Below are 22,413 nucleotides of genomic sequence, written 5' to 3'. Positions count from 1 at the left end.
CCGAGATATGATGCTTCCCCTGCTTGAGTCAGGTACCTCCATTAGCAGAGCAGACCTGTGGGATCTAATTCATGACCTCTAGGCATGTGGCTACTAAGCCACGTCTCTCCAAAGGACTGTATTTTGCTGATGTATGGTAAACATTTATGAAGGATAATGAATGATCTAATGGTTATTTTGGCTTCTGCTTTATGATTTAGGTTACATTTTCAGTGCTTTTATTATTTTAACAGCATCTTATGCTGATTTATGGACTTTTGCTGACATCTTATCACTAATGATATTTTAGTGCCATCTTCTTTTTGAATATCATCTTTTGCTCTGATCATTTTACTTATTCTGGTAATTTGCTGTTTCCAGTTTTAACACTGAGCCATTGATTGCATTAAGTTGGCAAAGTTAATCAAACTGAGAATGTGTAAGATAAATGCTTTTGATAAATAAATAAACAAAATGTCCCCAAGCAAGACTGCCAGATAAAAAAGGATAGACTCATAATAGGAAAATCATGCCTCTCACCATGGAAGAATGTGACTATTTCATTGTAGATGTGGCATGTTATTTATTTTTATTATCTGAAGGCCCCGGGTTCTGTTCCCGGCATTTTATTAAATTTCTATATTGTCCCTCCCCTATAGTTAAGTGAGCTGAAAAACAACCAAGACAGTTAAATAAAAATGAGAAGAATTATTTGGTTGACTGACCGAATAAACCAAACACTGACTCACATCAACCTCAATCCAATTGGTGGCAGAGGTAGGAAAACTATAATATTTAGTGAAATAGTCTAAAGATAGCACCAGTCAAATGTTTTATGCTCTCTATGGCCGTTTCCGCATGGCCACACTCAGGGGGTGCGTCGGCATATATGACGCCGACGCACCCTCCCGGGACTGTTCGCATGAACGGTCCCGGTAGGGAAGGGGAAGACAGCGCAGCCTGTGCAGAGGCTGTGCCATTACCCGAATGCCTTACCATCCCTCCGACCTTCCGCTGCATCGCCCAGGCCAGAAGACAGGCCCCCCCTGCCCTGCGCAACAGCTCTGGAGTCGCAGGGCAGGGGGGGCGTTTCCCCTGGCCTGGGTGACACTCCAGAAGGTTGGAGGGACAGTAAGGCATTTGGGAAAGGGGGGGAAAGGTTGTTCTATAGTCATGAGGCTGCCACTGAAAAGCTCTCTGTCTTATGTATGTATCCTTCATGTAGTCAGTCTATGTAGTGCTTTAAAGGTGAAAATCAACACCTTAAATTGGACTTGGAAGCAGATCAGTGGCCAGCGTAATTGCTGAAATACCAGGGTAACTTAGTCTGGTCTCAGTATTCAGCCCCTGCTGCAGCTTCCAAACATTTTTCAAGGGTAGCCCCAACTAGAGTGCATTTCAGTAGTCCAGTCTAGATGGAGCAGGAACAGATGCAGCTGATGCACCAGTCAAAGTCAAGCAAAAGTACTCTGACCCACCCTAGCTGCTTAGCATTCGAAGGTGATTCCTGGGTCAAGTGGAATTCCAAAGTCGTGAACCTGTCTTATCTAGGGGAGTATAACCCTATCCAAGATCTGAAGTCCTTGGTCTGCCTTTCTACTAACCTAGAGAACCTCTGTCTTATCAGGATTGGGGTTCAGCTTGTTAACCCTCCCCCAGTCCATTTGTTTGGTCATTCATTTGTTCATCCTTTTCGATTTCTAACCCACTCTCCCCTGCCACAGCAGGCTCCAAGAGACTGATGTCAACATCATTATTTCCAATAAAATCAACCTAACAGCGAAAACCTGGCGCCATAAAATGGTATCCCATGAAGGAGACACAACTAGAATTACAATACCCTACTTGTATATGTAACCTCAGCTTGTGGGTTCTGTGGGGCAGAACTTGGAATGAGTTTGCAACAACAATTTTTAAAAACAAAATGGTTTAATTTTTTAACATATAACATCAATATTTAACATCACATTTCAAGTTCCTGTTCAGGTTTGCATTTTCAAGTCCTTCTAGGTACAGTCTTATAATGCCAAGTCCATTTCTTCTTGCAAGTGGGTTGGCTCCTGAAGACTCCAAGGGCTTGGTGAACAGGATTCAACATGGTGAAGGTTTCCAGGAGAACTGTCACCCATTACAACCACAAAAACCCTGAAACAATAAACTCCAACATTTACAACATAGCAAAAACAAACTACCTTCCCAGTAGTTCCCAAAAACATTGCAGTTACCTTAACAAGGTATTAAGGGCTTATACAAATCAAGGTCCGAGTCTGGTAGCCTTGTCTCCTCCAAACTAGCTCTGCAGCCTTCTGCTGCTTTGAGTCTCCACCCCTTTCTGGGTCAACCCATTCTGAGCATGGGGGTTACATATACTCAATGTTAAATAGAAACCAATGAACAATAAACAGCAGAAGAAGGGGAGGGAGGCCAGCCAAGATGGATAAAAAGTTGCTGTCCTCAATTGTAGGCCCGGTGGAACAGTTCCATCTTACAGGCCCTGCAGAACTGAGATAAATCCCTCACGGCCGTGGCCTCGCTAGACACAGCATTCCACCAAGACGGCACCAGAGCTGAGAAGGCTCTTGCTCTGCTCGCGGACAACGGAAAACTTTTAGAAACACTATTTAAGGAGTTCACAACCTGGACTTAAAGCTGCAATGTCAGAACATTGTCACTAGTTTTCCTTGGAGCACTGAGAGAGTGACTGTAGAAAGTGCCATCAAGTCACAGCTGACTTATGATGATAAAAGTCATTTATCTATTTATTTATTTATTTATTTTTATTAGATTTTAAACCGCCCATCCCTGAAGGACTCTGGGTGGCGTACAGCCACTGGGTGGCGTACAGCAGACTAAAAACAACATTTTACACATAAAAACTAAGGTAATTTAAAACAATTTACAAATCTATAACCATAAAACACAGCAGCAGCAATAATATATGGTGCCCGATCCCAAGGCCAGGAGGGGACAGTACTGATTAGATAGTATATCAGGTGTGCCAATGATGGCACGCAACAGAAGGGCATCCTAGAGGGGGAATCCGTGGCCGGCCTCACCAAAGGCCCGGGGGAACAGAACTGTTTTACAGGCCCTGCGGAATTCACCAAGATCCCGCAGGGCCCGCACCTCTGATGGAAGAGTGTTCCATCAGGCAGGGGCCAGGGCCATAAAAGCCCTGGCCTGGGTGGAGGCCAGCCGCATCATGGAGGGGCCAGGGGCCACCAGTAAATTTGCCTCTGCCAATCACAGAGGCCTACTCGGGACATATGGGGTGAAACGGTCACGAAGGTGGTTTGCCATTGCCTGACTCCGCATGGGCTGAGAGAGTTTTGAGAGAACTGTGACTGGCTGAAGGTCACCCAGCAGGCTTCATGTGGAGGAGTGGGGCATCAATCCTAGATCTCCAGATCAGAGTCTGCTGCTCTTAACCATAACACCACACTGGCTCTCAGTGAACTGAGGCGGGGGGGGGGGATATTTGTCTATTTGCTATAGACATTGGGTTGAGAAAATCTACAACAGAGGGAACAGCAGGTTGTGTCCTCGGACACAACAGGGGGTTACAAGACTGCAGTCCCTTTTCATGTAAGGTGAAATATGTTTTGTTATATGGGAAAGGAAATGGAATCAGCAGAGTCAAAACCCCTTCAGTAGTGTGTGAGGAGAGGGAAATGATTCAATCTTATGAAGAACTATCAGTTAATCTATTGAAATCCTGTGGAAAACAGAAGTATCAGTGAAAATAAAACGGCCAGATTTTGTACATTTCTACTTGGAAATCACTTACTTTCTCTATCCCACTAGAACTGCTCAATCTGATAGGAAAAGATCTGTGAATGGATCAAAATATTTGCAGAAACCTTAGTTTCATTCTAAAGCGCATCATGGAGCATTGTATTCCTAACAGGGGGAGAGTTTTCAATTTGCCACATTTTGAAAAACAGCTGCAGGGATTTGCTCCCCAGAGAAGGCAAATCTAAAGAGGCAGGCAGGTTTTCATAGCTCCAGTGGGAGCAGAACAGAGTCGTGACTTTGTCTCTGAAGCCTTCTGCATTTCGCAGCCAAAAAGAGCTGTAATTGGTTCTCTGGTTTATTTGCTGACCGGTCTTTTTTGTACCTTTCAGCAAATGCCTACACGAGGAGGAAAACACAAATGGGAGCCAGTCAAAAGAAACTTCATTTGTGCAATCAAACTCACATAGAGAATGCTGGGAGTCCACTGTTGTCAAATGGATAGTTACCAAACTGGGTCTGTGGGCCTTTCCCCACTCACCGTTTGCTGCGTGCTACTCTTGTCAAGTAGCGCGGGGTCCAGCGGCACTCCCCACTACAGGGGCGGTGACAATCCAGCCGTCCCGACCCTGCCGCTCTCACGCCCCTCAGCGCGTGTCATTTCTGGCGCAGCTGAAAACGGTGCCTTTTGATGACCCCGCGCTCTGCGCGGGGCAGTGGGGAAGCCGGGGAACACAATCCCCGCGCTGAAAAGGTCCACGTCAGATGAAACCGACGTCATTTTTAAAAGTGGGGAAACGGCCTGTGAAACAGATCCCTGTTAATGTGTGAATTCTGCTCAACGTGGCCCACCAGCCAAGCATCTGTGGTTTCCCTGGGGCTTAATCAATCTCCAGCTGCTATTATCTTCTGGATACACTTCTTGATTTGATAAATCTGAATCAGACCCCCCCCCCCCAAAAAAAAAAGCCTTATTTGGCTTTTTAGAGTTTTTCTGGCATTGAATACAAAATACAGTTTAAAAAACCCAAGCCAAATGCTAAAAAAACCTCCAATAACTGAAATAATTATTCAAGTTATCAGGTTTTTTCCATCTAAATTTAAAAGACATGTTCTATATTGTGGAGCCTTTCAAGAAGCTTTAAAAGTGTCTTTATATAAACAGGGAAATCTTTAAACCCCCTCCCCCCTTACTTACCTTGGTTGGGTCTCTCCGGTGGGCTGACGTGGGTTCTGAGGAGCTAGTTAAAGCCTCCTCCCTGCATTACTGATAGACCTAGCTGGAGTGTTCCCTGCCTTCTTCATGCCCTGGGAAGGAAGTGCATGCCTCTCTGCTTTTCTCCTGGAAAAAAATGCCATTTCCCCCTCCATTTGAATTAATGACAGGATGGAGGAGGGTTTTGCTGTTCTGCTCCAATTGCATTGTGCTGGAATTTGTGGAGGGAGGGCTCTGGTGGGGTTGCTGTTCCAGGTAGTGGCACCAAATTTGCCACACAGCTGCTGGTAACTCTTCTCACAGGAACTATGCAGGTTGGTGATGGATGGATGATCCTCTGAAGATGCCAGCCACAGATGCAGGCGAAATGTCAGGAGAGAATGCTGCTAGAACACGGCCATACAGCCTGGAAACCACACAGCACCCAAGTGATTCCGGCCATGAAAGCCTTCGACAATACACTTTTCCTGTAAATGCTTTCCTGTTTCCCTCTTCCCTTCCTGGCAACCTCTTGGCGCCAAGAAGGTGCAAACGGTTCCCAGGTTCTTTGAAGCTCTGTAGTGCAAATGTTGTAGGAACTGTAAGGGACATTTGGTGTGGGGCGAAACGGGGGAGTTGAAGTATATAGTTCCTGGATCTAAGCTCTCCAGCTTAGATCCAGCTTTCGATTGTTACTCTACGCATTGTTAGAAATAAACTGCTTTAGGATTTTCCTACGGTCTCTGTTATTTCCACGTTCGAGAATCTGACATTTTGCAGCGAAGGGGGAACTGAATCTGGGTCTCCCAGCACTCCAATCTTGGCACTATAGTGGCTCTCAGTGTTCATATATGGCTTCCATCATAAAGGTGGCAGAGAACGGGTGAGGCTATTGGGCAGCCCTGAAGAGTAATAACCATTTCTGACTTCAAATTTAAGACTGGAAAGTCACACTGTTTGTTATTCTAGTTGTTTTCTCATTCATTCAGTGCAACTCTCAAGAGAAACAGAAAGTGCGTATCTATGTCAATGGCTGAGCTATAGCCTTTAACCCCAGATAAAAACCATAACTGTGAAACTGAAAAGCCCTCTGTGACTCACAACGAAACTGAAAAGACCACTGTAAGCCATTGAAAGAGGAGAGAGAAGACATACTTGCTCCCGTGGCCTCTTCAAAGGCTACAGTGAGTTTCCTTCCTGTTTTTAGATCAAAGGAGTATAAAATTTCTCTTGTCACACAACCTCCAGATTATCATTGACTGTAGGCATTGGAATGGCATTACAATTTATCTTCTCATCAGGGAGATGGAACACTGCACTAATGGATCGCAACGAAGGAGGGAGATAATCAAAGAACTATTTGTCTTGCAATTATGACACTGACATGGCTGAAAGACCACCCTATGGTATTCTATTTACAATATCTGCCATTTAAGGTACTGTGCTTGTACATTCCTAATTGCCTTTTTGAAAACAATTATTTGCGTGCACCACTTGGACTTAAATTATCTCTGTGTGATTTTTAAAATATATATTACGCAAAAAAGAGGCTATTTCTATTTCTAGCCATACACCAGCAACATGTGGTCCTATATTTGAAATGAGAAAAGCCTTCTTCCATTTTCCTTTACTTGCATTGTATGTTTGGAATGCTTACCTGCACAAGCAGGCATGTGGTTTTCACAATGCAGATCTCGATGGTTGTTGTATGTTTCGTCCACGTTATTATCTGTAACTGGCTTAATGGTGCATCATGTTCCCCATTCAAAAGGAACACAATTTCTAAGCAGAATGACGTAAATCTGGACCCTGGTTGCACTTGTGTGTGCATGTAGATAGATGATGGATGGACAGACGGACGGACGGACGGATGGACAGATGGATGGACGGATGGACGGACGGACGGACGGACGGATGGATGGACAGTAGATGGATAGATAGATGATGAATGACATGTGGATGATAGAGGACAGGCGGATAATTAATGATTGATAGACAGACCAGATTGGATCCAGGCAACTTTTTTACTCAGTCTCACTTGATTTTCCTCCTTACTGTAATCCCTGAACCATGTGACTTTTGTCCAAGCAGATCCTATGATTCTCAACATGGTGCTCAACGGGGAACCAACCTTCCTGTTTCACCAATGAAAAATCTGTTTAGGTCCAAGCCATTGTGTAGAGATGGCTTACATGACATCCACATGTTGTTGGATATTCCATCCCAATCATTTCTATGGGTCAGAGGTCCCCAACCTATTTGAGCCAGTGCTGACCTTTGGACATGCAGAACTACAACAGTAACCCATCAACATTTCAGGTGGAGACTCTGTTTAACAGGGCACCTTTTGAAGGAACAGATTGTTCAAGAATATTTTCTTGAACGTACTCCCAGTCAGCACTGAAGCGGTCCCATTCTGCTGCAGGGAAAAAAATCTGCACAGCCAATCAGCTCTCTAATGAACCTGCCCACTTTATTAAACAACACACTTGATGGGTTCCTGGACAGGTATCAGTGGGCACCATATTGGGGATCACTGGTTTGGAAAATAGCACACCATGAGTTATATGAATTGCTTATCAATTCAAGTATCAGTTCAGGCATCTTTTTTTCATGGATCTGATCTTATCAAACTGCTGCTCGGTTTTCAGAAAATCTCAAAGTTCTGGAATTCTTGAGTGGTAACTTTCTTTCAATGAGAAGAAGTTACAAACTGAGGACACCAATACAACAACCTTTATTAGGCATATTAAAATAGGCTCCAGAGCGTTACAGACATTTCTGAGGTACAAATCAAAAGTACATTCAAAACACAGACAGATAAACTGTATCTAGCATTGGACATTACTTAGGAAGTTCTGTCACTTGTAAAAGAAATTTTGCTACTTTTTCCAAGAGCACGGCCTCTGTATTATTTAACAAAAGCGCCACAACAGAGTTGTCAGAGTCTCCTTCAGGTTTGTCTAAGACCAGCCCAGGAGAGAAATTCCTAATACCCACATATCTCGGACAGTCAAGTATAATGTGAGCAAGAGTCTCCACTTGGTTTTTACAGTGTGGACAGACCCGATCCTGGAGAGGGATAGATAGGTAGCAACCCTTTGTAATGGCCAATGGGAAAGTATTGTATCTGGCCCTTGTAATAATCCATCTCTGTTGGAGTTCAGTTAATAGTTCAAGATATTTGGCTATGTGCCCCTGTTCTGGTACTATTCCAACAGAAAGGGGTGAGCATGATTTGTTTGCTTGCCCCAACAAGATATGGTATTCCTGTTCTAAAAGTCTGCTTTTTAAACTGAGGACTTCTACAGGGATCTTTCCATAGTCCGGGACAGACAATAAAGCTCCAAGCTCGTAGGTCAAGCTAATGTTAGACTTCAGCTTTCTTGTATCCTTCTTTTCTGGTAATTAACAGGACAGCCGTCCACCGCAGGCATAACTTTAAATAATAGAGCCAACACACAGGAATCCCTGATTGACATTATACAGAAGAAAAAAAGAATTTGGATTTATCCCCTGCTTTTCTCTACCTTTTAAGGAGTCTCAAAACTGACAAATTCCCTTTCCTTCTTCTCCCCACAACAGATACTTTGTGAGGTAGGTGGGGCTGAGAAAGTGCTGAACAATTGTGTCTAGCCCATAGTTACCTAGCAGGTTTCATCCGTAGGAGCGGGGAAGCAAATCCAGTTCTCCAGATTAGAGTCCACTGCTCTTAATCACTATACCGTGCTGGCTCCGATATAAAATTGGTTTTGTTATTTGTAAACTAAAAAGGTGATTCTTAGATTCGTCAATCTAAGAGTGCAATCCTAGGGATGTCTATTCAGAATCTTACTCAGGTCTATTCAGGGGGGTTTACTCACAGGAAACTTATTTTAACTGCCCTGCAAGTGGACTAGTAATGACTCTCTAATAGCAGCACCTTTAAATAGCTTGAGGTCATCCTGGTTGAAACACTACCTCTGAGGGCTCACCAAGTGGCTACCAAGTATACAGTTCGGGCAGCACAATCCATAGCCGAAGGCAGCCAGGGATGGCACTACTGCCGGGCTACCCCACTGCCACTGTAACCTCTATCTGTGGGTTCTGTGGGCAGAACTTGGAAGGAGTTGCAAAGAACTAAATTTAACAAAATGATTTACTTCCTTAACAAATAACACTTTTAACATTAACATTTAACATTAACAATTTACAGTCCTTTTAGGTTGCATTTCAAGTCCTTATATTTACAATCTACTGATAATGCCAAGTCCAATTCTTCCTGCTGGTGGTTGGCTTATGAACACTTCAGAGGCTTGGTGAACGGGATCCAAGATGATGAAGGTCCCCAAAAGAACTCCCATCAACTACATACATAGCAAGCCCTGAAACAATAAATTCTAACATTTACAATATAGCAAAAATAAACTCCCTTCCCACTAGTTCCCAACAACTTTGCAGTTACCTTAAACAAGATGTTAAGAGCTTATAAAGAATTAAATCAAGGTCCCAGCCTGGTAGCCTTGCTTCCTCCAACTTCACCAGTTTTTGCAGCCTTCTGCTGCTTTGAGTCTCCACCCCTTTCTGGGTCAACCCATTCTGAACAGAGGGGTTACACCACCAGAGGGCTTTCTGGTGGCATGGGGAGGCATAGATTTTTTTAAAAAAAACACTGCCACCAGACAGCCCTCCACAGGGCTCAACCAACTGATGCTATCCAAAAGAGTGGCATAAGTTAAAGCCCCAGGCCATGGCATAATTGACCGCAAAACCAGGGTTGAAGCCAATTACCATTAGCCGCACCCCAAGGAATGCCCCACTGCCCCATGCTAGCAACTGATTAGACACCAGTGCAGTTCCACAATGGCCCTGACTTTTGGGTTTCGCCTCCGCAGAGCTGAGGGGCAGCCAGCTGCTGGCACTGTTGCCTCCTCTGCCAATGTAGGTGCCCACTGCACTGGCTGAGAGAGTAAATGCATTGGCCCAGCCCTATGCCACCTCCACAAATAGATTCACCCACCCACCCACACAAAAGAAAAGGATTGCACTGTAACAACCATAAGTGCTATTCTGAAATCTTATAGTACTCTGGGAGGAGTCTTGAGTGACCCAATTTTCACAATATACTACAGTAAGGCTGTTCCTCAACTTATGCATAGAGTGGAGCTTTAAAAAGGGCTTGGACAGATTTATGGAGGAGAAGTCGATCTCTGGCTACCAATCTTGATCCTCCTTGATCTCAGATTGCAAATGCCTTAGCAGACCAGGTGCTCAGGAGCAGCAGCAGCAGAAGGCCATTGCTTTCACCTCCTGCATGTGAGCTCCCAAAGGCATCTGGTGGGCCACTGTGAGTAGCAGAGTGCTGGACTAGATGGACTCTGGTCTGATCCAGCAGGCTAGTTCTTATGTTCTTATGTTCTTATGGAGGCTTTTTAAAGAGAATTTAGCTCTACCCAGCCATCCTGAATTGGACAGAACAGGCTTTACCATCAATTAAGGTCTGGGTACATGTCATCATCTTAGATTCTGGGGAAAAAACATGGAATTACACTGCAGGCAATGTCTCATGATGATGCAGAAAAAAAGCTTCCCGAACTGCTTGTTATAGAATATTCTCCATCGATACTCCATCTTGGATGATTCCCACATTGTCTCGATGGCTGGTATCAATAGTCATGAATGGGTATTCAAGTCAGAGGTGGGATCCAGCAGGTTCTCACAGGTTCCCAAGAGTAGGTTACTAATTATTTGTGTGTGCCGAGAGGGGGTTACTAATTGGTGATTTTGCCACATGATTTTTGCTTTAGTTACGCCCCTCCTCCGCTCCTCAGCAGTAGCGCGCAGAACTTGAAGCAGTCTAGCAGGAGGTGCACCACCGTGCGTGGCAGCCTGCGCCTGCGTGCATTCGTTTCCCACCCAAGGACCGGAACAGCGGCTGCGTCCTTGCCACAGCCCCGCCTAGCAATGCCCTGCCCCCGGAATGCCCGGCCCTGCCCCCGTCATGCCCCACCCATCCCCATTGGTGCTATGCCACAGTTTGAATCCCACCACCATGGGAACCTGTTATTAAAATTTTTGGATCCCACCACTGATGCAAGTGTGACCCCACCGTCAATAGACAATCAATCTTGAGCTCCAAATGTTCACTCTGGTTGAAAATGTTTAAAAGAGACCACATCAGAGCCTTCTTTCTTTCTATCTATCTATCTATCTATCTATCTATCTATCTATCTATCTATCTATCTATCTATCTATCTATCTATCTATCTATCTGTCTGTCTGTCTGTCTGTCTGTCCGTCCGTCCGTCCGTCCGTCCGTCCGTCCGTCCGTCCGTCCGTCCGTCCGTCCGTCCGTCCGTCCGTCCGTCCGTCCGTCCGTCCGTCCGTCCGTCCGTCCGTCCGTCCGTCCGTCCGTCCGTCCGTCCGTCCGTCCGTCCGTCCGTCCGTCCGTCCGTCCGTCCGTCCGTTCAGCATCATTCTTCGTTACCTTAGAATAGCCTTTGATTTGGTTTCAGATCATGCCGGCAGCTTCACCTGATGGCTGCTATCCCTAAAAACCATTTGCTTCATGCTTCTGTATATGCAGAGCTCCAGTCCCAAAGGATTTACCTCATTATATTTTGTTCTATCTTCTTTACACAAAATCTGGAACCAAATGCATTAGAGCTTCAACATTTCCCTGGAAGCCGATGAGCTGATCTTTCTTTTCTGTGATGCTGACTCGCTCATTTCGTACAGAACTGTGTTGTTTGCTTCAGCATAAAAAGGAAGCATGCAGTTTCACTGAATTCCAAATCTGACAAATTCATTTGCCGTACCTTGCTAATGCTTGTATATGGTGCATTTACATGTAAAAGATCACCTCTTACCATTCTAAATGTGAAATTCCTCTACCCATGCTACACACTCGAAGTTTAACACACACAACTTTTCACATAATTCTTTAATATGGGAATTATTCTGGCACCAAAAAAAACCGCGAGCTGTTCGTGACGTTAGTATAGCATCTTCTTTTCCAAGAATGTTGTCTCTGTTCTGTGAGAAATTGCTGGCTTGTCCTAGGAAGTAAGAAACAGTTTCTAAGAACCATTGCAATTTCAGACCTATTTTTGCTATCGTAATGAAATCAGCCCTATGAAAAGCATGTACATATATTAAACTACCACTAAAGGCAATTTTAGTGTACAATAAAATGGGCTCTAGTAAGGGGGGGAGGGCCAGTCAAGGATCCCCCATCCAATCCTCCCCGCTCAGCTGGACTCACCTTATGGGGCCAGTGCCCTGGAGTCTAGAGTGCATTTGGGAAGGATCAGGGTGGCTTGGGCCAGGCTCGGGGCAGTGGCAGCTTTGTTTGGGAGTGGTCAGGTGAGGCATAGGCCAATGGTGATGAATGACACACAGGGCTTGCCCAGGTATGCATCCTGCACAGCGATTGGCTATGGGTTGTCATTGGACATTTGAACCCTTAATTATAGGTTAAGATTCTGCAAAAGGATCATCATGTCATTTATTATTTAATTTTTATTTTTTTATTTTATTTATTTCTTCGATTTTTATAATGCCCGATCCCCAAAGGGCTCCGGGTGGTGAACAACACAATTCAACATCAAACAGGAGCAGGTCATACACAAAATATAAATACATAGGCTCCATCTCATAATCATCATTAAAACAACCTAAAACTCATAAAACAGCGAATAACAATTAATACATAGATAATACATAAATAAACAAGAGGCGCCCAATTCAAACCTACCCCCAAAAAGGAGGACAACAGTCCCCTCAATATGAGGGGACTCTGATGTAGCAGCACCAAGGCAAAGAGCAGTAAGGGGGCACCATATCAGCAGCTGGGCACCCCAAAGGCCCGGTGGAACAGCACAGTCTTACAGGCCCTGCGGAACTCACCAAGGTCCCACAGGGCCCGGACAGCTGGAGGGAGGGTGTTCCACCAGGCCGGGGCCAGTGCTGTAAAAGTCCTGGCCCGTGTAGAGGCCAGCCGCATCATTGGGGGGTCAGGGACCACCAGCAGATTGGCCTCTTTGTATACCGCCCTCCCCCAAGGGGCTCAGAGCGGTGTCCTAACCCCAATGTATCTTTGTCCACCTGGAAACTGGGGAGAGGGAGGGGCAAATTTGCAAAAAAAAAATCTTGGTAACCAGAACCTTTTGATTGCATATTGGAGGTAGGATTGCCAACTTCCAGGCGGTTCAACCATCATAAAGGGTGGGGTAGGTATGCTCAAAAGGTATAACAAAAGAAAAATCCCTAATGGCTAAGGATAATGAAATCACCAGTCTCTTCAAAAACTTAAATAAGCCATCATTCAAAAAAGTTTATGCTCTTGTTTTATATAAGTAATGCAACTCAAAATATACAATTCACATGAGCTTGTGCCTAAGTCTCTTGTTTTGTAGAAATAATGCACATCAAATAACACAATATACTTTGTCCCCTAAAGGGCTCACAACTGTCTGTAAGTTTTTCTAACCATATAAGGTATATAAGGTATTTCCACTCAATAAATAATATCTATATATATAAAAATGGAACCATTCGTTTGTTGCTTTGAGAATAACCCCACACCTGCTGGACCAAACGTTCTGAAAATTTCACAGACACTTACTCATTTCCCCAACTGTGTTCTTACATACTTCCTGCTATCAAACAACGCGGGCCCAGCATCTGGATATGACCCACTCACCCTAGCAGAGGGAGATGGAAGGGAGGGGGAGGGGTGGCATGTAAGGGAAGAGAGAGTGGGAGGGGACAGAGAGTGAGGGGTGGCCTGCAAGGGAGGGGAGGGAGCAGGTCCAGCATCTGGATATGACCCACCCACCCTAGCAGAAGGAGAGGGAAGGGACGGAGGGGGAGGCATGCAAGGGAAGAGAACTTAGGGAGGGGAGAGAGTGAGGGGTGGCATGCAATGGAGGGGAGGGAGGGGCCACAGCATCTGGATATGACCCGCCCACTCTAGCAAAGGGAAAGGGGAGGTAGGTAGGGGGAGGGGTGCCATGCAAGGGAAGAGAAGTGAGGGAGAATACGGTCACACACATTAATGACATCGCTCAGTATCAGCCTGCGCATTTCCATGAGCACGTACTGCTGGCCTCTGCAATTGATTTGCTGCTACTGTTCCTTTCCCATTTCACCACAATAAGCCACAGCAACGCATGGCCCGGCCCCGCTAGTATAATAATAAACAGGCTGTCATTCCTCAGCGCAGAATGATTTCGTGAAAAACCTTCACACAGGCCCCTGTATTTATGGGGATACATAACACAATAAACACGTGAATTTTAAACATAAACACATTTTTTAAAAAAACAAGCCTCATGGAATGACCAAACAATTACTCACATTTACCCAAGCAGGATACGAAATCAAATATCAGCATTCAAACAAAATACAGCTTTCCAGTAAATGAACAGAATATTCTGGCAATGCGACCGAAGAGGATATTCTGAAAAAAAACAGCCAAACTTCAGTCCCCAGGAACATTTTCAACAAGAGGTATTCATATCAGCTTCGTTAAAATGTTGTTTTTGTCTCATGTCTTCTGTGATGAGTTTGCTTGCACAAAGTCAGTGTTGGTTCATTTCTTAACAGGGTGAATATCATTACGGAATACGGATCGATACGGGTACAGGCTTTTTGTTCCTGAGTGTAATGTGCCCTCAGTATGTGCGAAATGCCTGATGAATAAAGTATAGGCACTTTCCAAATTGTCTATTGATCCCCGTCGAACCAAGTATGGAACTCATAACTGATGTAATTTGAATAAAGCAAATGATATCGGTCTCAAAGCTCTTGAAAAGTTTGGGAATGAAATGAACCGAATGGCCTTACCTCACCAAAGCTGTAAATTCCACGATAGTTCACTTGTCCATAGGTGGGCAGGAGTGTGTCTGGGGTGCAGTCCATGTTTTCCACCCCTCCTCCTCCCCCCGCGGCTCCCCCACACTTGCCTTTTCCAGCCAGCTTTCTGCTGGTTGAAAACAGGCCAGGCTAGTGGGGTGGGGTGGGATGGGGCCAGGCCTGGCAAGGCAGGGTGGAGTGAGGGGGGAGGGGCAATTTTTGCACCCCCCAGGTGTGCACCCAGTAAAACGCACCCCCCTCACTCCCTTGTAGCTCCGCCACTGGTCCTTAGTGACCGATGCAAAACTAACCATTAAGAATGCATCCTATCTCTCACACGGGGTCTCCTAACTAAAGTTCTGTTCATAAGTCCCCAACAATAGATTAAAATCATCGCAGCTCCGAGCCCATGGCAACCACTTGGGATTTCCTAGCCAACTGCCTTCCAATGTTTCTTCAGCCCTATTTTTTTTCACTAAAGGTTAATGTAACGCCTCTCAGCTTTTTCCTTCAGGCCAGAGATGCTAACGTGAAATCCCTGATTCTCAAGTGGGAAGAAATACCTTGTATACAACAAGCACTTTTTTTTTAAGTCTGGACCAGAGAGGAGAAAGAGTGTCCTAGGCAAAGGGTCCACCAATGACAAAGTCAGAAATAAGACCTGTCAGCGCCAGGACTAAGGCCTGGGACATGCAAAGTAAAAGGACCCCCAGGTGCTTTGTCAGCATATTGTGCAGTTACTCCACAGAAATCCACCTTTAGTTTCCCTCTTTCCATTCTGGAAGCCTTGCCTCTTTCCTGCCCCAGTCCAAGCAAGTGAATTGTGGAAATCAAATATGTGAAGTACTTTGAAAACTTCACATGTACCTCCATAGATGCTCATTCACATTATCCATTAACTATGCTTCCTTCTCCCCTTCCCCTTTTTGTCTTCCTTTAATGTAGGGACTATTAGATAATAAACCACAACAGCAGGGATTTATTTGTTCTATTCTGTACAGTGATTTGGAGCATTTTAAGTGCTTAGCTAGATGGATGAATAGATAGCAAGATAAGCTATTGCAATAATTATAGAGTTGCGTGTGAGATTTCCCATCATGTAATTTAATTCTCAATATCTTGGGTACACAGTGTTTCACCTTCTCCCTCCTGCTTTAATGAAGGACTGACTGCATCAATAACCCTTTAATCTTAAAATAAAAATGAATTTTTTAAACCTTTAAAACATCAAGAAAAGAGAGTTGAAATAGAAAAATTAACCCAATTGTAGGGTAATGCTGGGGTAATCTTATTTATTTAGATAGTTATATTTGCTTTCCCATCCCATGGGAACCTGCTGTGCCTTACAACATTGTTCTTGTCTCCTCTGCTTTATCCATGTTGCAAACTTGTAAGGTAGTTTAGGCTTGAAGGAGGAGGAGGAGGAGGAGGAGGAGCAGTAGTTTGGATTTATATCCCCCTTTCTCTCCTGTAGGAGACTCAAAGGGGCTTACAATCTCCTTTCCCTTCCCCCCTCACAACAAACACCCTATGAGGTAGGTGGGGCTGAGAGAGCTCTGAAGAACTGTGACTCGCCCAAGGTCACCCAGCTGTGTTGGAGTGCACGAGCTAATCTAGTTCACCAGATAAGTCTCCAAAGCTCAAGTGGCAGAGCAGAGAATTAAACCCAAGTCCCCAGATTGGAATGGACCTGCTCTTAACCGCTACACCATGCTGGCACCATGCTGGCTTGGAGAGATCCAAGATTGCCCAGCAAGCTTCCATGGCAGAGCGGTGACTCAGATCTCCCAGATTCTGCCCCAACACCCAATCACTATGTTATGTTGGACAAAGAATACAGATTCTGTTTTTCTCACTATATTGAAAAAAAATCTCCCCAGCTCTGGACTTCCAGTACACTGGTGTAATGCCCATTGGGCAAAGTGGGCAGCGGCCCAGGGCATCATCTTGTGGGGGGCATCAAAATGCTGGGTTCGTTTTGGGGTATTTTTAGTGGTTTTCCATTTTTGGCCTGCAGGGGGCGCAGTTTTTAGGCTAGCAGCACCTCTTTGATCTGAGATTGCAAATGCCTTAACAGTCCAGGTGCTCGGGAGCAACAGCCGCAGAAGGCCATTGCTTTCCCATCCTGCATGTGAGCTCCCAAAGGCACCTGGTGGGCCACTGCGAGTAGCAGAGAGCTGGGCTAGATGGACTCTGGTCTGATCCAGCTGGCTTGTTCTTATGTTCAATAGCTGACCTTTTAATTTTCTATAAGCTTCTGAATAGGACAAAGGGCAAAGTGATAGTCTGACAGTCCAATAGAGGCCATTTTTTCTTCAATTATGGAAAACCAGGGGTTGGAATGAGTGTCAGAGAGCAGACGGTGGACCAGGAAATTACAGTTCGAGAGAAAATGAATTCGCAGCCAGAATCTAAAACCCTCAGCCAAGCAGCTGATTCCAAGGAGTTTTGACCTAACTCCAGACAAAGGGCTGCATAGGGCACGTAATTTGGGGATTAGCTCCCATTGGAAACAATGGGGGATGGGGCACCCCCTTTGGGAGTCCATAACTTTGGACTCCTTGAACCCAACCTCACCAAACTTGGGGGGTAGCATAAGGACAGTCTCATGATGATACACTGAAATTTTGGGGCTGATACCGTGTTTCCCCGAATATAAGACAGTGTCTTATATTAATTTTTGCTCCCAAAGATGCGCTATGTCTTATTTTCAGGGGATGTCTTATTTTTCTGTGTTCTGTTCGTCGGGCATGCTTCCAAACAAAAACTTTGCTATGTCTTACTTTCAGGGGATGCCTTATATTTTGCACTTCAGCAAAACCTCTACTATGTCTTATTTTTCGGGGATGTCTTATATTAGGGGAAACAGGGTATGTCTAAAAATGAACCCCTTGCACGCACCAATGTCCTGGTGCAAAACATTTTTGGTTGTGGTAGAGTGGCCGCCCATGGGGGGGTGGCATCCAACTCAGGTTTTGCCCAGGGCTACAGTTTGCCTCATTACGCCCCTGTTCCAGTGGCCATCCACTACTCATGATGGGCTGGGAACGCATAGGAAAATAGTGACCAACACCCTGTATTCATTCCCTGTTTCGATTTCAGAATTCTCATAATAGGATTTTTGAGGTAATGGTTGGTCAGAAGTGGTTTACCATTGCCATCATCTGTGTAGAACTAACCAGAGTTAGCTTTAGTGGCACTGCCATGGTCGACGAAAGATTCTCCATCAGCACCACCTACCGCTACTGCTACTGCCCACTTTTTCTATCTCTTCAATATCCTTTTTGAGATGTGGCGACCAGAACTGAACACAGTACTCCAAGTGCGGTCGCACCACTGCTTTATATAAGGGCATGACAATCTTTGCAGTTTTATTATCAACTCCTTTCCTAATGATCCCCAGCATAGAGTTTGCCTTTTTCACAGCTGCCATGCATTGAGTTGACATTCCTATGGAACTATCAACTAAGACGCCCAAATCCCTTTCCTGGTCTGTGACTGATAGCACTGACCCTTGTAGCATGGATGTGAAGTTTTTTTGCCCCTATGTGCATCTCTTTACATTTTGCTACATTGAACTGCATTTGCCATTTCTTAGCCCACTCTCCTAGAAGCTAAAATGGCTAATCTGAAGTTGTCATATTTTGGTCACATAACAAGACGACAAGAGTCACCAGAAAAAAAAAATAATGCTAAAAAGGTGGAAGGCATCAGGAAAAGAGGAAGGCCCAACATGAAATGGATTTACTCTATAAAGGAAGCCATGTTCCTTGATTGGAAGTCACTGGATTTGCTGCTCAGTCTCACTCATTGTTAGGTCTCAAAACCTTAAGCCAATAAATGGACTCTGAGGTGGTGATCAGTGGCCTTTATTAATGAGGCATCGAAGCACCAAAGCTTGGCAAAGCCAGTTCAGACAAACCTGGCCTTTGCCATCCCCTTTATCCCTGTTGCAAGTCCCCTCTCCCACTTTCCCAAGAAGTTGTGAAAAACAGTCCCTGGAGCTGACGCGCCCCAAGGTCAGCAGCAGAGAGCCACCTGGCTTCCTGCTCTATGAGATAACAGATATAACACTTTTTTCTCATGGGAACAGAGTGTCATAGGAAGCCTAGCTATCTACAAAGTGTGTGAAGCCATAAAGTAAAGATCAAGGAAAGAATGCTCCAGATGTCAGTGGTTACATATAGCAGGCTGGTTACATATACGTTTAGCAGCATTGATTTGTTGTTTTAAGCAGTTACATTGAGGTAGGAATGCATCTCAATCACATTGATACTATCCCCCTGACACTCATTTCCTTTCACCACAGCAGCCCCTCATATTGGCTTTGGCAATGTTACCACCCAACAAAATCCTTCGGAGCTTGAAAAGGAGACTGATTGACCAAGAGCATCAGAATCTAACTACAGAATCGAGTAAGTTCTGTTCTCTGCTCTCCTTTGGAATCTACCCCAAGGTATGACAAAGTATTTAATCCAACTAACAGAGCCCAATCAACACTTAACCTTTACACACGGGATATGTAACATAATACCATCAGCTTTCTTTGCAAGAAAGACAGTTGAAAATTCTCCATCATGAGAGAATTTGAATGCGCACCATGAACTATGTAGAATCACTCAAGCTCGTGCTTTTGTACGGCCCTCTCTGTGAGGCAATTAGACTAAACATTTTGCAACTGGTTCTAGCAAAGAAAAAAAGTTTGTCAGACAAACAAAAAAACTTATAAGTGTTGAATAATGATGTCAATAATATAACGGAGACAACGGCCAAATTTCTATGTCTCGCCATTGAGATGTATTTACAAATGTAGAGTAAGACTTCCATAATACTGTAGCCAATTGTCAAGATCTATTATATTATATATGGATATTCATTTTTTGCCTGTGTTTTATGCTGATATGTCAATAAATGTTGACTTGACTTGAGCAGCCCCTCATAATTTATTACTATGTGGAACATACAGACCCTGGCATAGCCATTTTGGTGGTGCTGGAAAGATGGCGAGCGCCAACCTAAAGGACTGAAAAGGGTATCTGTAATGATTTAAAATGTTGTTCAGATTTCTTTGAGAGGTAAGCGTGGAAGGAATTGGGGTTAAAGGGGGATGAGAGAATGAGGTTGACACTGAAGAATGATTATGAAGAGTCTATGCTGAACTGAGAGAGAATCAGTCTATGTTGAACTTACAATGAGGAGGTAGCTTGATGATGTTAACAGTCTAGTTTTATAGAACTGCCCAAAGAAATAGACAGAAACCTTGGCCGTTTCCGCATGAAGGCGGAAACGGCCGGGTCGGCGTTTATGACGCCGACCCGACGACGCTGGGACCATCTGCATGGACGGTCCTGGGAACAGCCGGGCAGCTGGCGCCATGGGCAGGGGGCGTGTCCCCAGGCCTCGGTGACGCGCCGGAGGCCCAGGGACAAGATGAGTGCTGAGTGGGGGAGGCGGCGTGAAGCCACTGCCGTTCGCTCGGCAGCAGCTTCACGGCGGCGTTTCCCAAAAAGAGCACTGGGAAGCGCTCTGGGGAAACGCCGGCTTCAGGCCAGGAGGGCGGTGAAATGGCTGCTGCTGTTGCAGCGCGCTCACAGAATGGCGGCCTGGAGACGGCGTTTTTACCGTCTCCAGGCCGCCATGAATTGCCCGTGCGGAAATGGCCCTTGTGTGACTAGAAATGGAGTCAAGTCCTCATAAGTGTCTCAGTGAGTTAAAGGGGTGAGAGAGTGGATTGATGTAAAGTGAAAGTCACCTCAGTCGACGTTGACTCAGACTGTTTTATTTATTGCAAATTATTTTCTTGAAATCTTCAGGCTAAAGAACATATATCAAGAACATTTTAATTTGTTAAATTTAACCTGGAATTCCGCACTCATAATTTCTTCAGGACCACATAGCCTTTCAAAAGGCTACTACTACTCTGTCTACTATTATTTTTATTGCTGTTTTTAAAGGTTTTAGAAATTATATTTATAATTGTATCAAGATTTTATGTTGTACTCCGCCCAGAGCCCCTTGGGGATGGGGCGGTATAAAAATCTAACTAATAAATAAAAATAAAATAAATAAAATAAAAATCTAACTAAAAATAAAATAAATAAAATAAAAATCTAACTAATAAATAAATAAAACTGCTTTAAAGCTTGGACACATAAAAAGGTGTTCGGAATTAAATTCCTGGTGGCAGCGATATACAGATATGTAAAGAAAGGAGTAAATGAACATTATTTTGCACCCAACATATTTAATTCCAAAGAAATAAGAGAGTGGTTATTGCAGTATCTCTGTTCCAGACTGCACAGTTAAGGCCTGCACTGAGCATTCTGACTTTTCGTGGTAGAAACATCATATAAAGCTTTGGAGTTTTTTTTTTCATTTAGAAATCAGTGCAACAGAAACATTATCAAAGAGACCCACATGTTTCAAATCATTCTCTTCTGGCTCATTAAAGGATCAAGCACACAAAGCCACGAAGCTATGTGAGATGCTAAAATATTGATTTTTGATTCATACTGATTGCTTCGAACCACATTCTCTGAACAAGATCCTAAGGTGAAAAACTTCAATCCACTTATTTCAGAGCAGCCTCATTGAAGCATAATGAGATTTTGAGAGCTGCCTCAAAATCACAGGATACCCACTTGAAATGCAACGAGGTGGGAGCCGCTCTGCATAGCAAGTTTATCGTACCACCAGAGGCATCAAAAAGAGCCACGAGGAAAATCACCTAGATCGTTAATTCAGCTAATCACTGACACATATTGGTCGAATCCCCACTACCGTCTTAGCCAGGTTTCAGAACACAAACTAACCAGGTTTGAGGGATGACCTCCCCACTGCTTGCGTGGCAGATTCCGTTTCTGGCACTCGTCCTCCCCATTAATCCGTGTTCCGGCAGGACCTGGTTGCAAGTGGCATAGACCCCATTAACACCGTTCAGAGCCAATCTGAGGGGAGGGATGAGGGTTGAAACCCTGACTCGTTTCCCGCCCTGGAGAGTGACTCGGAATTCGGGCAACCAATCAGCGCTGCGATGTGCGTGCAGCCTTTCCTTGGTTTCATTTCCGCTTTTGCGATCGGCCAGCAGAAGGGGACGCAAACGTTAAACAGTCAGACCCCTAACTTTGAATTGTTCATGGTTTACACAGGTAACGATTAACTGTTTGCACAGTTAAACGTTAAACTTTTACACACTGGTTTTTTTTATCACACCCCTACAATGTACGTTTCCGCAGTGGGAAAAGGTCCCGCCCCATCAAGGCACGCCAGCCAATCAGGGGAGACTGGCAAAGTGAGCTAGCCTGGTAGTGGGGATTGCTAAGAGTTCTGCAACCGGGTGTGTCTGCTGTGTGCTCACTGCAGTGGGGAGGGAGAAACTCCGATGAAGAGGACATGGTTTCACAACGAACAGGTTTGAATCTGCGTGCAAATTTCAAGTGGGGATTCGACCATTGATCATCATCCCTCTGGGGATATAGGAAGATTAGTCAGAAACACAGTTACTAGCCCAAGGCTGATGGAAGGAGGCCAGATGGAGTTGCCTGGGGTTCCTGTGGAAGGACAGCACCTCTCCAGACTACAGAGATTAGTTCCTCTGGGGAAAATAGATGTTTTGGAGCATGGAATCTATGGCATTTTACCCCACTTAGAGCTCTTCAGGTTTTACCTCC

This window comes from Sphaerodactylus townsendi, linkage group LG10 (genome assembly GCF_021028975.2).
Source record: "Sphaerodactylus townsendi isolate TG3544 linkage group LG10, MPM_Stown_v2.3, whole genome shotgun sequence".
In the NCBI taxonomy this organism is placed as follows: domain Eukaryota; kingdom Metazoa; phylum Chordata; class Lepidosauria; order Squamata; family Sphaerodactylidae; genus Sphaerodactylus; species Sphaerodactylus townsendi.
This window is presented reverse-complemented; position numbering follows the sequence as displayed.